The following is a 7,432-nucleotide window of genomic DNA, read 5'->3' on the forward strand; positions in this document are numbered from 1 at the left end:
AGGATTGAGGATGGGGGCTGACGGTTCCGGATAGAGGTTTGAGGACTGAGGACTGAGGATAGAGCATTGAGAAATGAGGATTGAGGATTGAGGATTGAAGATTGAGTATTGGGTATTGAGGATTGAAGAATGAGGATTGAGGATTGAGGTTTGAGGAGTGAGGATTGAAGATTGAGTATTGAGGATTGAAGACTGACGATTGAGGATTGAGGAGTGAGGATTGAGTATTGAGGATTGAGGATTGAGGATTGAGTATTGAAGATTGAGGATTGATGATTGAGGGCTGAGGATTGAGGATTGGGGATTGACGATGAGCGCTGAGGGTTGAGGATTGAGGTTTGAGAACTGAGGACTGAGGATTGAGGATTGAGAATTGAGGATTGAGGATTGAGGATTGAAGATTGAGGATTGGGTATTGAGGATTGAAGAATGAGGATTGAGGATTGAGGATTGAGGATTGAGGAATGAAAATTGAGGGTTGAGTGTTGAGGATTGAGGATTGAAGAATGAGTATTGACGATTGAAGGTTGAGGATTGGGGATTGAGTATTGAGGACTGAAGATTGACGATTGAGGATTGAGGATTGAGGATTGAAGATTGAGTATTGAGGATTGAAGATTGAGGATTGAGGATTGGGTATTGAGGATTGAAGAATGAGGATTGAGGATTGAGGATTGAGGATTGAGGAATGGAAATTGAGGGTTGAGGGTTGAGGATTGAGGATTGAAGAATGAGTATTGACGATTGAAGATTGAGGATTGAGTATTGAGTATTGAGGACTGAAGATTGACGATTGAGGATTGAGGATTGAGGATTGAGGATTGAAGATTGAGTATTGTGGATTGAAGGTTGAGGATAGAGGATTGATCATTGAGGACTGAGGATTGTGGACTGAGGATTGAGGATTGAAGATTCAGTATTGAGGATTGAAGATTGGGAATTGAGGATTGAGGATTGAACATTGAGGACTGAGTGTTGAGTGTTGAGTGATGAGAATTGATGTTTGTGGATAGAGGTTTGAAGGTTGCAGATTGAGTATTGAGTATTGAAAACTTTGAATTGAGGATATTCTATTGAGGATTGAGGATTCACAACAGATTGTTGAGGACTGAGGGCCGAAGATTGAGGATTCAGGATTGAGGATTCAGAAATGGGGTTTGAGGACTGAGGATTGAGGATTGAAGATTGAGTATTGAGGATTGAAGATTGAAGATTGAGAATTGAGGATTCAGTATTGAGGATGATGGCTGAGGGTTGAGTATTGAGGTTTGAGGACTGAGGACTGAGGATTGAGGATTGAGTATTGAGGATTGAGGATTGAGGATTGAAGACTGAGGATTGGGAATTGAGGATTGGGGAATGAGAATCGAGGATTTAGGATTGAGGATTGAGTGTTGACGTTTGAAGATTGAGTAGTGAGGGTTGAAGACTGACGATTGGGGATTGAGGATTGAGGATTGAGGATTGAGGATTGGGAATTGAGGATTGAGGATTGAGGATTGAGGATTGAAGACTGAGGATTGAGGATTGCGGATGAGGCCTGGGGGTTGAGGATTGAGGTTTGAGGATTGAAGATTGAGGGTTGGGTATTGGGGATTGAAGAATGAGGATTGAGTATCGTGGATTGAGGATTGAGGATTGAAGAGTGAGTATTGAGGATTGAAGACTGACGAATGAGGATTGAGGACTGAGGATTGAGGATTGAGGATTGAGGATTGAAGATTGAGGATTGAGTATTGAGGATTGAAGATTGAGGATTGAGGACTGAGGATTGAGGATTGAGGATTGAGGATTGAAGAATGAGGATTGAGCATTGAGGATTGAAGATTGAGGATTGAGGATTGAGGATTGGGGATTGACGATGAGTGCTGAGGGTTGAGGATTGAGGTTTGAGAACTGAGGACTGAGGATTGAGGATTGAGAATTGAGGATTGAGGATTGAGGATTGAAGATTGAGGACTGAGGATTGAGGATTGAAGATTGAGTATTGAGGATTGAAGATTGAGGATTGAGAATTGAGGATTCAGTATTGAGGATGAGGGCTGAGGGTTGAGTATTGAGGTTTGAGGGCTGAGGACTGAGGATTTTGGATTGAGAATTGAGGATTGAGGATTGAGGATTGAAGACTGAGGATTGGGTATTGAGGATTGGAGAATGAGAATTGAGGATTTAGGATTGAGGATTGAGTGTTGAGGTTTGAAGATTGAGTATTGATGGTTGAAGACTGGCGATTGAGGATTGAGGATTGAGGATTGAGGATTGAGGATTGGGAATTGAGGATTGCGGATTGAGGATTGAGGATGAGGCCTGGGGGTTGAGGATTGAGGTTTGAGGATTGAAGATTGAGGATTGGGTATTGGGGATTTAAGAATGAGGATTGAGTATCGTGGATTGAGGATTGAGGATTGAAGAGTGAGTATTGAGGATTGAAGACTGACGAATGAGGATTGAGGACTGAGGATTGAGGATTGAGGGTTGAGGATTGAAGATTGAGGATTGAGTATTGAAGACTGAGGATTGAGGATTGAGGATGAGGCCTGGGGGTTGAGGATTGAGGTTTGAGGATTGAAGATTGAGGATTGGGTATTGGGGATTGAAGAATGAGGATTGAGTATCGTGGATTGAGGATTGAGGATTGAGGAGTGAGTATTGAGGATTGAAGCCTGACGAATGAGGATTGAGGACTGAGGATTGAGGATTGAGGATTGAGGATTGAAGATTGAGGATTGAGTATTGAGGATTGAAGATTGAGGATTGAGGACTGAGGATTGAGGATTGAGGATTGAGGATTGGAGATTGAGGATGGAGTATTGAGGATTGAAGATTGAGGATTGAGGATTGAGGATTGGGGATTGACGATGAGTGCTGAGGGTTGAGGATTGAGGTTTGAGAACTGAGGACTGAGGATTGAGGATAGAGAATTGAGGATTGAGGATTGAGGATTGAAGATTGAGGATTGGGTATTGAGGATTGAAGAATGAGGATTGAGGATTGAGGATTGAGGATTGAGGAATGAGGATTGAGGATTGAGGATTGAGGATTGAGTATTGAAGATTGAGGATTGATGATTGAGGACTGTGGATTGAGGATTGGGGATTGAGGATTGAGGATTGAGGTTTGAGGACTGAGGTCTGAGGATTGTGGACTGAGGATTGAGGATTGAAGATTCAGTATTGAGTATTGAAGATTGGGTATTGAGGATTGAGGATTGAACATTGAGGACTGAGTGTTGAGTGTTGAGTGATGAGAATTGATGTTTGTGGATAGAGGTTTGAAGATTGCAGATTGAGTATTGAGTATTGAAAGCTTTGAACTGACGATATTCTATTGAGGATTGAGGATTCACAACAGATTGTTGAGGACTGAGGGCCGAAGATTGAGGATTCAGGATTGAGGATTCGGAATTGAGGTTTGAGGACTGAGGATTGAGGATTGAAGATTGAGTATTGAGGATTGAAGATTGAGGATTGTGAATTGAGGATTCAGTATTGAGGATGAGGGCTGAGGGTTGAGTATTGAGGTTTGAGGCCTGAGGACTGAGGATTTTGGATTGAGAATTGAGGATTGAGGATTGAGGATTGAAGACTGAGGATTGGGTATTGAAGATTGGAGAATGAGAATTGAGGATTTAGGATTGAGGATTGAGTGTTGAGGTTTGAAGATTGAGTATTGAGGGTTGAAGACTGGCGATTGAGGATTGAGGATTGAGGATTGAGGATTGAGGATTGGGAATTGAGGATTGAGGATTGAGGATTGAGGATTGAAGACTGAGGATTGAGGATTGAGGATGAGGCCTGGGGGTTGAGGATTGAGGTTTGAGGATTGAAGATTGAGGATTGGGTATTGGGGATTTAAGAATGAGGATTGAGTATCGTGGATTGAGGATTGAGGATTGAAGAGTGAGTATTGAGGATTGAAGACTGACGAATGAGGATTGAGGACTGAGGATTGAGGATTGAGGGTTGAGGAATGAAGATTGAGGATTGAGTATTGAGGATTGAAGATTGAGGATTGAGGACTGAGGATTGAGGATTGAGGATTGAGGATTGAAGATTGAGGATTGTGTATTGAGGATTGAAGATTGAGGATTGAGGATTGAGGATTGGGGATTGACGATGAGTGCTGAGGGTTGAGGATTGAGGTTTGAGAACTGAGGACTGAGGATTGAGGATTGAGAATTAAGGATTGAGGATTGAGGATTGAAGATTGAGGATTGGGTATTGAGAATTGAAGAATGAGGATTGAGGATTGAGGATTGAGGATTGAGGAATGAAAATTGAGGGTTGAGGGTTGAGGATTGAGGATTGAAGAATGAGTATTGACGATTGAAGATTGAGGATTGAGTATTGAGTATTGAGGACTGAAGATTGACGATTGAGGATTGAGGATTGAGGATTGAAGATTGAGTTTTGAGGATTGAAGATTGAGGATTGAGGATTGATCATTGAGGACTGAGGATTGAGGACTGAGGATTGAGGATTGAGAATTGAGAACTGATAATGAGGTCTGAGGGTTGAGGATTGAGTATAGAGGATTGAGGATTGAGGATTGAGTATTGAAGATTGAGGATTGATGACTGAGTATTGAGGATTGAGGATTGAAAATTGATTATTAAGGATTGAAGATTGAGGATTGAGGATTGAGGATTGAGAATTGAGGATTGAGGATTGAGGATTGAGGATTGAAGGTTGACGATTGAGGATTGAGGATTGAGGATTGAAGATTGACGATTGAGGATTGAGGATTGAGGATTGAGGATTGAACGTTGAGGACTGAGTGTTGAGGGTTGAGTGATGAGTATTGATGTTTGTGGATAGAGGTTTGAAGATTGCAGTTTGAGTATTGAGTATTGAAAGCTGTGAATTGAGGATATTCTATTGAGGATTGACAATTGATTGTTGAGGACTGAGGGCCGAAGATTGAGGACTCAGGATTGAGGATTTAGAATTGAGGTTTGAGGGCTGACGATTGTGGATTGAGGATTGAGGATTGAAGATTCAGTATTGAGGATTGAAGATTGGGAATTGAGGATTGAGGATTGAACATTGAGGACTGAGCGTTGAGTGTTGAGTGATGAGAATTGATGTTTGTGGATAGAGGTTTGAAGATTGCAGATTGAGTATTGAGTATTGAAAACTTTGAATTGAGGATATTCTATTGAGGATCGAGGATTGACAACAGATTGTTGAGGACTGAGGTCTGAAGGTTGAGGATTCAGGATTTTGGATTCAGAATTGAGGTTTGAGGACTAAGGAGTGAGGATTGAAGATTGAGTATTGAGGATTGAAGACTGACGATTGAGGATTGAGGAGTGAGGATTGAGGATTGAGGATTGAGGATTGAGGATTGAGTATTGAAGATTGAGGATTGATGATTGAGGGCTGAGGATTGAGGATTGGGGATTGACGATGAGCGCTGAGGGTAGAGGATTGAGGTTTGAGAACTGAGGACTGAGGATTGAGGATTGAGAATTGAGGATTGAGGATTGAGGATTGAAGATTGAGGATTGGGTATTGAGGATTGAAGAATGAGGACTGAGGATTGAGGATTGAGGATTGAGGAATGAAAATTGAGGGTTGAGTGTTGAGGATTGAGGATTGAAGAATGAGTATTGACGATTGAAGGTTGAGGATTGAGGATTGAGTATTGAGGACTGAAGATTGACGATTGAGGATTGAGGCTTGAGGATTGAAGATTGAGTATTGAGGATTGAAGATTGAGGATTGAGGATTGATCATAGAGGACTGAGGACTGAGGACTGAGGATTGAGGATTGTGAATTGAGAACTGATAATGAGGTCTGAGGGTTGAGGATTGAGGATAGAGGATTGAGGATTGAGGATTGAGTATTGAAGATTGAGGATTGATGACTGAGTATTGAGGATTGAGGATTGAAAATTCATTATTAAGGATTGAAGATTGAGGTTTGAGGATTGAGGATTGAGAATTGAGGATTGAGGATTGAGTATTGAAGATTGAGGACTGATGATTGAGGATTGAGGATTGAGGATTGAACATTGAATATTGATGATTGAATATTGAGGACTGAGGATTGAGGTTTGTGTATTGAGGACGAGGACTGAGGGTTGAATATTGATGTTTGAGGTCTGAGGGTTAAGGATTGAGGATTGAGAATTGAGGATTGAAGGTTAGGGATTGAGGATTGAGGATTGAGGATTGACGTTGAGGGCTGAGGGTTGAGGATTGAGGTTTGTGGACTGAGGACAGAGGATTGAGTATTCAAGATTGAGTATTGATGACTGAGGATTGAGGATTGAGGATTGAGGATTGAGGATTGATGATTGAGGAATGAGGATTGAGGATTGAGGATTGAGGATTGAGTATTGAAGATTGAGGATTGATGATTGAGGACTGTGGATTGAGGATTGGGGATTGAGGATTGAGGATTGAGGTTTGAGGACTGAGGACTGGGGATTGTGGCCTGAGGATTGAGGATTGAAGATTCAGTATTGAGGATTGAAGATTGGGAATTGAGTTTTGAGGATTGAAGATTGAGGACTGAGTGTTGAGTGTTGAGTGATGAGAATTGATGTTTGTGGATAGAGGTTTGAAGATTGCAGATTGAGTATTGAGTATTGAAAACTTTGAATTGAGGATATTCTATTGAGGATTGAGGATTCACAACAGATTGTTGACGACTGAGGGCCGAAGATTGAGGATTCAGGATTGAGGATTCAGAATTGAGGTTTGAGGACTGAGGATTGAGGATTGAAGATTGAGTATTGAGGATTGAAGATTGAGGATTGAGAATTGAGGATTCAGTATTGAGGATGAGGGCTGAGGGTTGAGTATTGAGTTTTGAGGACTGAGGACTGAGGATTGAGGATTGAGAATTGAGGATTGAGGATTGAGGATTGAAGATTGAATATTGATGATTGAATATTGAGGACTGAGGATTGAGGTTTGTGTATTGAGGACGAGGACTGAAGGTTGAATATTGATGTTTGAGGTCTGAGGGTTAAGGATTGAGGATTGAGAATTGAGGATTGAGGATTGAGGATTGAAGGTTGAGGATTGGGTATTGAGGATTGAAGAATGAGGATTGAGGGTTGAGGGTTGAGGATTGAGGATTGCAGATTGAGTATTGAGGATTGAAGATTGAGGATTGAGAATTGAGGGTTGAAGATTGAGGATTGAGGGTTGAGAATTGATGATTGAGGACTGAAGATTGAGTATTGAGGATTGAAGGTTAGGGATTGTGGATTGAGGATTGAGGATTGACGATGAGGGCTGAGGGTTGAGGATTGAGGTTTGAGGATTGAGTATTGAAGGTTGAGGATTGATGATTGAGGGCTGAGGATTGAGGATTGGGGATTGACGATGAGCGCTGAGGGTAGAGGATTGAGGTTTGAGAACTGAGGACTGAGGATTGAGGATTGAGAATTGAGGATTGAGGATTGAGGATTGAAGAT

The sequence above is a fragment of the Calliopsis andreniformis genome, unplaced genomic scaffold (assembly GCF_051401765.1).
Source record: "Calliopsis andreniformis isolate RMS-2024a unplaced genomic scaffold, iyCalAndr_principal scaffold0091, whole genome shotgun sequence".
Lineage (NCBI taxonomy): Eukaryota > Metazoa > Arthropoda > Insecta > Hymenoptera > Andrenidae > Calliopsis > Calliopsis andreniformis.